Raw genomic sequence first — 12,288 nt, 5'->3', positions numbered from 1 at the left:
ATCTATGGTCATACACCTCTAACAACGCATGACCAATGTTAAATGAACATTTTCAAAGGGTCATACATCTCTTACAAAGCTTGACCAACGTAATTTGAACTCTATGGTCATACATCTCTAACAAGGCAAGATTAATGTTATATGAACATTGTCCAAGGGTCATACATCTCTAACAAAGCTAGACCAACGTAATTTGAACTCTATCTATGGTCATACACATCTAACAACGCAAGACCAATGTTATATGAACATTGTCCAAGGGTCATACATCTCTAACAAATCTAGACCAACGTAATTTAAACTCTATCTATGGTCATACACCTCTAACAAAAAGATCAATGTTATACGAACTTTGTGCAAGGGTCATACACCTCTACCAACGCAAGACAAATGTTATATGAAATCTATCTATGGTCATACACCTCTAACAAAGCTAGACCAACGTAATTTGAACATTGTCCGAGGGTCATACATCGCTAACAACGCAAGACAAATGTTATATGACATTTTCCAAGGGTCATACACCTCTAACAAGGCAAGACTAATGTTATATGAACATTGTCCAAGGGTCATACATCTCTAACAAAGCTAGACCAACGTAATTTGAACTTTATCTATGGTCATACACCTCCAACAACGCAAGACCAATGTTATATGAACATTGTCCAAGGGTCATACACCTCTACCAACGCAAGACCATTGTTATATGAACTCTATCCGTGGTCATACACCGCTAACAAAGCTAGACCAACGTAATTTGAACATTGTCCGAGGGTGATACATCTCTAACAACGCAAGACCAATGTTATATGAACATTGTCCAAGGGTCATACACCGCTAACAAGGCAAGACCAATGTTACATGAACATTCTCCAAGGGTCATACACCTCTAAGAAAGCAAGACCAATGTAATATGAACATTGTCCAAGGGTCATACACATCTATCAACGCAAGACCAATGTTATATGAACATTGTCCAAGGGTCATACACCTCTACCAACGCAAGACTAATGTAATATGAACATTGTCAAAGGGTCATACACCTCTTACAAAGCTAGACCAACGTAATTTGAACTCTATCTATGGTCATACACCTCTAACAAGGCAAGACCAATGTTACATGAACTTTGTCCAAGGCTCAAACACCTCTAACAAGGCAAGACCAATGTAATATGAACATTGTCCGAGGGTCATACATTTCTAACAACGCAAGACCAATGTTATATGAACATTATACAAGGGTCATACACCTCTAACAAGCCAAGATCAATGTTATATAAACATTGTCCAAGGGTCATACACCTCTAACAAGGCAAGACCAATGTTATATAAACATTGTCCAAGGGTCATACACCTCTATCAACGCAAGACCAATGATATATGAACATTGTCCAAGGGTCATACACCTCTACCAACTATATCTAATGTAATATAAACATTGCCCAAGGTTCATACACCTCTAACAAGGCAAGACCAATGTTATATAAACATTGTCCAAGGGTCATACACCTCTATCAACGCAAGACCAATGATATCTGAACATTGTCCAAGGGTCATACACCTCTACCAACTATATCTAAGGTAATATAAACATTGTCCAAGGGTCATACATCTCTAACAAAGCTAGACCAACGTAATTTGAACTTTATCTATGGTCATACACCTCTAACAACGCATGACCAATGTTATATGAACATTGTCCAAGGGTCATACATCTCTAACAAAGCTAGACCAACGTAATTTGAACTCTATCTATGGTCATACACATCTAACAACGCAAGACCAATGTTATATGAACATTGTCCAAGGGTCATACATCTCTAACAAATCTAGACCAACGTAATTTGAACTTTATCTATGGTCATACACCTCCAACAACGCAAGACCAATGTTATATGAACATTCTCCAAGGGTCATACACCTCTAACAAAGCAAGACCAATGTAATATGAACATTGTCCAAGGGTCATACACCTCTACCAACGCAAGACAAATGTTATATGAAATCTATCTATGGTCATACACCTCTAACAAAGCTAGACCAACGTAATTTGAACATTGTCCGAGGGTCATACATCGCTAACAACGCAAGACAAATGTTATATGACATTTTCCAAGGGTCATACACCTCTAACAAGGCAAGACTAATGTTATATGAACATTGTCCAAGGGTCATACATCTCTAACAAAGCTAGACCAACGTAATTTGAACTTTATCTATGGTCATACACCTCCAACAACGCAAGACCAATGTTATATGAACATTGTCCAAGGGTCATACACCTCTACCAACGCAAGACCATTGTTATATGAACTCTATCCGTGGTCATACACCGCTAACAAAGCTAGACCAACGTAATTTGAACATTGTCCGAGGGTGATACATCTCTAACAACGCAAGACCAATGTTATATGAACATTGTCCAAGGGTCATACACCGCTAACAAGGCAAGACCAATGTTACATGAACATTCTCCAAGGGTCATACACCTCTAACAAAGCAAGACCAATGTAATATGAACATTGTCCAAGGGTCATACACATCTATCAACGCAAGACCAATGTTATATGAACATTGTCCAAGGGTCATACACCTCTACCAACGCAAGACTAATGTAATATGAACATTGTCAAAGGGTCATACACCTCTTACAAAGCTAGACCAACGTAATTTGAACTCTATCTATGGTCATACACCTCTAACAAGGCAAGACCAATGTTACATGAACTTTGTCCAAGGCTCAAACACCTCTAACAAGGCAAGACCAATGTAATATGAACATTGTCCGAGGGTCATACATTTCTAACAACGCAAGACCAATGTTATATGAACATTATACAAGGGTCATACACCTCTAACAAGCCAAGATCAATGTTATATAAACATTGTCCAAGGGTCATACACCTCTAACAAGGCAAGACCAATGTTATATAAACATTGTCCAAGGGTCATACACCTCTATCAACGCAAGACCAATGATATATGAACATTGTCCAAGGGTCATACACCTCTACCAACTATATCTAATGTAATATAAACATTGCCCAAGGTTCATACACCTCTAACAAGGCAAAACCAATGTTATATAAACATTGTCCAAGGGTCATACACCTCTATCAACGCAAGACCAATGATATCTGAACATTGTCCAAGGGTCATACACCTCTACCAACTATATCTAAGGTAATATAAACATTGTCCAAGGGTCATACATCTCTAACAAAGCTAGACCAACGTAATTTGAACTTTATCTATGGTCATACACCTCTAACAACACATGACCAATGTTATATGAACATTGTCCGAGGGTCATACACCTGTAACAACGCATGACCTATGTTATATGAACATTGTCCAAGGGTCATACACCTCTAACAAAGCAAGACCAATGTAATATGAACATTGTCCGAGGGTCATTCATTTCTAACAACGCAAGACCAATGTTATATGAACATTATACAAGGGTCATACACCTCTAACAAGCCAAGATCAATGTTAAATAAACATTGTCCAAGGGTCATACACCTCTAACAAGGCAAGACCAATGTTATATAAACATTGTCCAAGGGTCATACACCTCTATCAACTCAAGACCAATGATATATGAACATTGTCCAAGGGTCATACACCTCTACCAACTCTATCTAATGTAATATAAACATTGTCCAAGGGTCATACATCTCTAACAAAGCTAGACCAACGTAATTTGAACTTTATCTATGGTCATACACCTCTAACAACGCATGACCAATGTTATATGAACATTGTCCGAGGGTCATACACCTGTAACAACGCATGACCTATGTTATATGAACATTGTCCAAGGGTCATACATATTTAACAAAGCTAGACCAACGTAATTTGAACTCTATGGTCATACACGTCTAACAACGCAAGATCAATGTTATATGAACATTGTCCAAGGGTCATACACCTCGAAGAAGGCAAGACCAATGTTATATGAACATTGTCAAAGGGTCATACATCTCTATTAATTAGTGTTAATGTGTATTCATGTGTTGTTTTTGTTTTTTGTTGTCTAAATGTACTTTAATCATTCTAATCATTTTCTGTGCTTTATTTTGTAATTCGTTCATTTGATTGTATAGCTCAAATTTTGGGCACCATGATTGGTTAATAAAAAAATTATCTTATTATCTTATCTTATCTCTAACAAAGCCAGACCAACGTAATTTGAACTTTATCTATGGTCATACACCTCTAACAACGCAAAACATTGTCATACACCTCTAACAAGGCAAGATCAATGTTATATGAACATTGTCCAATGGCCATACACCTCTAACAAGGCAATATCAATGTTATATGAATATTGTCCAATGGTCATACCTCTAACGAAGCTAGACCAACGTAATTTGAACTCTATCTATGGTCATACACCTCCAACAACGCAAGACCAATGTTATATGAACATTGTCCGAGGGTCATACACCTCTACCAACGCAAGACCAATGGTATATGAACTCTATCTATTGGCATACACCTCTAACAAAGCTAGACCAACGTAATTTGAACATTGTCCGAGGTCCATACATCTCTAACAACGCAAGACAAATGTTATATGAACATTGTCCAAGGGTCATACACCTCTAACAAAGCTAGACCAACGTAATTTGAACTCTATCTATGGTCATACACCGCTAACAAGGCAAGACGAATTTTACATGAACATTCTCCAAGGGTCATACACCTCTAACAAAGCTAGACCAATGTTTTATGAACTCTATCTATGGTCATACACCGCTAACAAGGCAAGACGAATTTTACATGAACATTCTCCAAGGGTCATACACCTCTAACAAAGCAAGACCATATAATATGAACATTGTCCGAGGGTTCTACACCTCTATCAACGCAAAACCAATGTTATATGAACATTGTACAAGGTTCATACATCTCTAACAAAGCTAGACCAACGTAATTTGAACTGTATCTATGGTCATACACCTCCAACAACGCAAGACCAATGTTATATGAACATTGTCTAAAGGTCATACACCTCTACCAACGCAAGACCAATGTTATATGAACTCTATATATGGTCAAACACCTCTAACAAAGCTAGACCAACGTAATTTGAACATTGTCCGAGGGTCATACATCTATAACAACTCAAGACAAATGTTATATGAACATTGTCCAAGGGTCATACATCTCTAACAAAGCTAGACCAAGGTTATATGAACTCTATCTATGGTCATACACCGCTAACAAGGCAAGACGAATGTTACAAGAACATTCTCCAAGGGTCATACACCTCTACCAACGCAAGACCAATGTTATATGACCTCTATCTATGGCCATACACCTCTAACAAAGCTAGACCAACATAATTTGAACATTGTCCGAGGGTCATACACCTCTATCAACGCAAAACCAATGTTAAATGAACATTGTCCAAGGGTCATACACCTCTACCAACGCAAGACTAATGTAATATAAACATTATCAAAGGGTCCTAAATCTCTAACAAAGCTAGACCAACGTAATTTGAACTCTGTGGTCATACACCTCTAACAACGCAAGACCAATGTTATATGGACATTGTCCAAGGGTCATACATCTCTAAGAAAGCTAGACCAACGTAATTTGAACTCTATCTATGGTCATACACCTCTAACAACGCTAGACCAATGTTATATGAACATTGTCCAAGGGTCATACACCTCTACCAACGCAAGACCAATGTTATATGACCTCTATCTATGGCCATACACCTCTAACAAAGCTAGACCAACGTAATTTTAACATTGTCCGAGGGTCATATATCTCTAACAACGCAAGACAAATGTTATATGAACATATTTACCAAGGGTCATACATCTCTAACAAAGCTAAACAAACGTAATTTGAACTCTATCTATGGTCATACAGCTCTAACAACGGAAGACCAATGTTATATGAACATTGTCCAAGGGTCATACCTCTAACAAAGCTAGACCAACGTAATTTGAACTCTATCTATGGTCATACACGTCTAACAACGCAAGATCAATGTTAAATGAACATTGTCCAAGGGTCATACACCTCGAAGAAGGCAAGACCAATGTTATATGAACATTGTCAAAGGATCATACATCTCTAACAAAGCTAGACCAACGTAATTTGAACTTTATCTATGGTCATACACCTCTAACAACGCAAAACATTGTGATACACCTCTATCAAGGCAAGATCAATGTTATATGAACATTGTCCAATGGCCATACACCTCTAACAAGGCAAGATCAATGTTATAAATATTGTCCAATGGTCATACCTCTAACGAAGCTAGACCAACGTAATTTGAACTCTATCTATGGTCATACACCTCCAACAACGCAAGACCAATGTTAAAAGAACATTGTCCGAGGGTCATACACCTCTACCAACACAAGACTAATGTAATATAAACATTGTCAAAGGGTCATACATCTCTAACAAAGCTAGATCAACGTAATTTGAACTCTATCTATGGTTATACACCTCTAACAACGCAAGACCAATGTTATATGAACATTCTCCAAGGGTCATACACCTCTATCAACGCAATACCAATGTTATATGACCTCTATCTATGGCCATACACCTCTAACAAAGCTAGACCAACGTAATTTGAACATTGTCCGAGGGTCATATATCTCTAACAACGCAAGACAAATGTTATATGAACATATTGTCCAAGGGTCATACATCTCTAACAAAGCTAAACAAACGTAATTTGAACTCTATCTATGGTCATACACCTCTAACAACGCAAGACCAATGTTATATGAACATTGTCCAAGGGTCATACCTCTAACAAGGCTAGACCAACGTAGTTTGAACTCTATCTATAGTCATACACCTCCAACAATGCAAGACTAATGTTATATGAACATTGTCCAAGGGTCATACACATCTAACAAGGCAAGACCAATGTTATATGAACATTGTCCAAGGGTCATACACATCTAACAAGGCAAGACCAATGTAATATGAACATTGTCCAAGGGTCATACACCTCTAACAAAGCTAGACCAACGTAATTTGAACTCTATCTATGGTCATACACGTCTAACAACGCAATATCAATGTTAAATGAACATTGTCCAAGGGTCATACCTCTAACAAAGCTAGACCAACGTAATTTGAACTCTATCTATAGTTATACACCTCTAACAACGCAAGACCAATGTTTTATGAACATTGTCTAAGGGTAATACACCTCTACCAACGCAAGACAAATGTTATATGAACATTGTCCAAGGGTCATACATCTCTAACAAAGATAGATCAACGTAATTTGAACTCTATCTATGGTTATACACCTCTAACAACGCAAGACCAATGTTATATGAACATTCTCCAAGGGTCATACACCTCTAACAAAGCAAGACCAATGTAATATGAACATTGTCCGAGGGTCATACACCTCTATCAACGCAAAACCAATGTTATTTGAACATTGTCCAAGGGTCATACACCTCTACCAACGCAAGACTAATGTAATATAAACATTGTCAAAGGGTCATACATCTCTAACAAAGCTAGACCAACGTAATTTGAACTCTATGGTCATACACCTCTACCAACGCAAGACCAATGTTATATGAACTCTATCTATGGTCATACACCTCTAACAAAGCTAGACCAACGTAATTTGAACATTGTCCGAGGGTCATACATCTCTTACAACGCAAGACAAATGTTATATGAACATTGTCCAAGGGTCATACATCTCTATCAAAGCTAGACCAATGTTTTATGAACTCTATCTATGGTCATACACCGCTAACAAGGCAAGACGAATGTTACATGAACATTCTCCAAGGGTCATACACCTCTAACAAAGCAAGACCATATAATATGAACATTGTCCGAGGGTCATACACCTCTAGCTATCAACGCAAAACCAATGTAATATGAACATTGTACAAGGGTCATACATCTCTAACAAAGCTAGACCAACGTAATTTGAACTCTATCTATGGTCATACACCTCCAACAACGCAAGACCAATGTTATATGAACATTGTCTAAGGGTCATACACCTCTACCAACGCAAGACCAATGTTATATGAACTCTATCTATGGTCAAACACCTCTAACAAAGCTAGACCAACGTAATTTGAACATTGTCCGAGGGTCATACATCTATAACAACGCAAGACAAATGTTATATAAACATTGTCCAAGGGTCATACATCTCTAACAAAGCTAGACCAATGTTTTATGAACTCTATCTATGGTCATACACCACTAACAAGGCAAGACGAATGTTACATGAACATTCTCCAAGGGTCATACACCTCTAACAAAGCAAGACCAATGTAATATGAACATTGTCCGAGGGTCATACACCTCTATCAACGCAAAACCAACGTTATATGAACATTGTCCAAGGGTCATACACCTCTAACAACGCAAAACCAATGTTATATGAACATTGTCCAAGGGTCATACACCTCTACCAACGCAAGACCAATGTTGTATGAACTCTATCTATGGTCATACACCTATAACAAAGCTAGACCAACGTAATTTGAACATTGTCCAAGGGTCATACATCTCTGACAACGCAAGACAAATGTTTTATGAACATTGTCTAAGGGTCATACACCTCTAACAAAGCTAGACCAATGTAATTTGAACTCTATCTATCGTCATACACCTCCAAGAACGCACGACCAATGTTATATGAACATTGTCCAAGGATCATACACCTCTACCAACGCAAGATCAATGTTATATGAACTCTATCTATGGTCATACACCTCTAACAAAGATTGACCAACGTAATTTTAACATTGTCCGAGGGTCATACATCTCTAACAACGCAAGACAAATGTTTTATGAACATTGTCCAAGGGTCATACACCTCTAACAAAGCTAGACCAACGTAATTTTAACTCTATCTATGGTCATACACCTCCAACAACGCAAGACCAATGTTATATGAATATTGTCCAAGGGTCATACACCTTAACAAAGCTAGACCAGCGTAATTTGAACTCTATCTATGGTCATACACCTCCAACAACGCAAGACCAATGTTATATGAACATTGGCCAAGGGTCATACACCTCTACCAACGCAAGACCAATGTTATATGAACTCTATCTATGGTCATACACCTCTAACAAAGCTAGACCAACATAATTTGAACATTGTCCGAGGGTCATACATCTCTAACAACGCAAGACAAATGTTATATGAACATTGTCCAAAGGTCATACACATCTAACAAAGCAAGACCAATGTTATATGAACAGTGTCCAAGGGTCATACATCTCTAACAAAGCTAGACCAACGTAATTTAAACTCTATCTATGGTCATACATCTCTAACAACGCTAGACCAATGTTATATGAACATTGTCCAAGGGTCATACACCTCTAAAAAGGCAAGACCAATGTTAAAAAAACATTGTCCAAGGGTCATACATCTCTAACAAAGCTAACTAACGTAATTTGAACTCTATCTATGGTCATACACCTCTAAAAACGCAAGACCAATGTTATATGAACATTGTCCAAGGGTCATACACCTCTACCAACGCAGGACCAATGTTATATGAACTCTATCTAATGTCATACACCTCTAACAAAGCTAGACCAACGTAATTTGAACATTGTCCGAGGGTCATACATCTCTAACAACACAAGACAAATGTTATATGAACATTGTCCAAGGGTCATACATCTCTAACAAAGCTAGACCGATTTTATATGAACATTTTCCAAGGGTCATACACCGCTAACAAGGCAAGACCAATGTTACATGAACATTCTCCAAGGGTCATACACCTCTATCAACGCAAAACCAATGTTATATGAACATTGTCCAAGGGTCATACACCTCTACCAACGCAAGACTAAATGTAATATAAACATTGTCAAAGGGTCATACACATCTAACAAAGCTGGACCAACGTAATTTGAACTCTATCTATGGTCATACACCTCTAACAACGCATGACCAATGTTATATGACCTCTATCTATGGCCATACACCTCTAACAAAGCTAGACCAACGTAATTTGAACATTGTCCGAGGGTCATATATCTCTAACAACGCAAGACAAATGTTATATGAACATTGTCCAAGGGTCATACACCTCCAACAACGCAAGACCAATGTTATATGAACATTGTCTAAGGGTCATACACCTCTACCAACGCAAGACCAATGTTATATGAACTCTATCTATGGTCAAACACCTCTAACAAAGCTAGACCAACGTAATTTGAACATTGTCCGAGGGTCATACATCTATAACAACGCAAGACAAATGTTATATAAACATTGTCCAAGGGTCATACATCTCTAACAAAGCTAGACCAATGTTTTTTGAACTCTATCTATGGTCATACACCACTAACAAGGCAAGACCAATGTTACATGAACATTCTCCAAGGGTCATACACCTCTAACAAAGCAAGACCAATGTAATATGAACATTGTCCGAGGGTCATACACCTCTATCAACGCAAAACCAACGTTATATGAACATTGTCCAAGGGTCATACACCTCTACCAACGCAAGACTAATGTAATATAAACATTGTCAAAGGGTCATACACCTCTACCAACGCAAGACCAATGTTGTATGAACTCTATCTATGGTCATACACCTATAACAAAGCTAGACCAAAGTAATTTGAACTATATCTATGGTCATACACCTCTAACAACGCAAAACCAATGTTATATGAACATTGCCCAAGGGTCATACACCTCTACCAACGCAAGACCAATGTTGTATGAACTCTATCTATGGTCATACACCTATAACAAAGCTAGACCAACGTAATTTGAACATTGTCCAAGGGTCATACATCTCTGACAACGCAAGACAAATGTTTTATGAACATTGTCTAAGGGTCACACACCTCTAACAAAGCTAGACCAATGTAATTTGATTTCTATCTATCGTCATACACCTCAAAGAACGCACGACCAATGTTATATGAACATTGTCCAAGGATCATACACCTCTACCAACGCAAGATCAATGTTATATGAACTCTATCTATGGTCATACACCTCTAACAAAGATTGACCAACGTAATTTGAACATTGTCCGAGGGTCATACATCTCTAACAACGCAAGACAAATGTTTTATGAACATTGTCCAAGGGTCATACACCTCTAACAAAGCTAGACCAACGTAATTTGAACTCTATCTATGGTCATACACCTCCAACAACGCAAGACCAATGTTATATGAATATTGTCCAAGGGTCATACACCTTAACAAAGCTAGACCAGCGTAATTTGAACTCTATCTATGGTCATACACCTCTAACAACGCAAGACCAATGTTATATGAACATTGGCCAAGGGTCATACACCTCTACCAACGCAAGACCAATGTTATATGAACTCTATCTATGGTCATACACCTCTAACAAAGCTAGACCAACGTAATTTGAACATTGTCCGAGGGTCATACATCTCTAACAACGCAAGACAAATGTTATATGAACATTGTCCAAAGGTCATACACATCTAACAAAGCAAGACCAATGTTATATGAACAGTGTCCAAGGGTCATACATCTCTAACAAAGCTAGACCAACGTAAATTAAACTCTATCTATGGTCATACATCTCTAACAACGCTAGACCAATGTTATATGAACATTGTCCAAGGGTCATACACCTCTAAAAAGGCAAGACCAATGTTAAAAAAACATTGTCCAAGGGTCATACATCTCTAACAAAGCTAACTAACGTAATTTGAACTCTATCTATGGTCATACACCTCTAAAAACGCAAGACCAATGTTATATGAACATTGTCCAAGGGTCATACACCTCTACCAACGCAGGACCAATGTTATATGAACTCTATCTAATGTCATACACCTCTAACAAAGCTAGACCAACGTAATTTGAACATTGTCCGAGGGTCATACATCTCTAACAACACAAGACAAATGTTATATGAACATTGTCCAAGGGTCATACATCTCTAACAAAGCTAGACCGATGTTATATGAACATTTTCCAAGGGTCATACACCGCTAACAAGGCAAGACCAATGTTACATGAACATTCTCCAAGGGTCATACACCTCTATCAACGCAAAACCAATGTTATATGAACATTGTCCAAGGGTCATACACCTCTACCAACGCAAGACCAATGTTATATGAACTCTATCTATGGTCATACACCTCTAACAAAGCTAGACCAACGTAATTTGTACATTGTCCGAGGGTCATACATCTCTAACAACGCAAGACAAATGTTATATGAACATTGTCCAAGGGTCATACATCTCTAACAAAGCTAGACCAAT

Source organism: Mytilus trossulus, chromosome 4, assembly GCF_036588685.1.
Source record: "Mytilus trossulus isolate FHL-02 chromosome 4, PNRI_Mtr1.1.1.hap1, whole genome shotgun sequence".
Taxonomy (NCBI): domain Eukaryota; kingdom Metazoa; phylum Mollusca; class Bivalvia; order Mytilida; family Mytilidae; genus Mytilus; species Mytilus trossulus.
Note: the sequence above shows the minus strand (reverse complement) of the source record.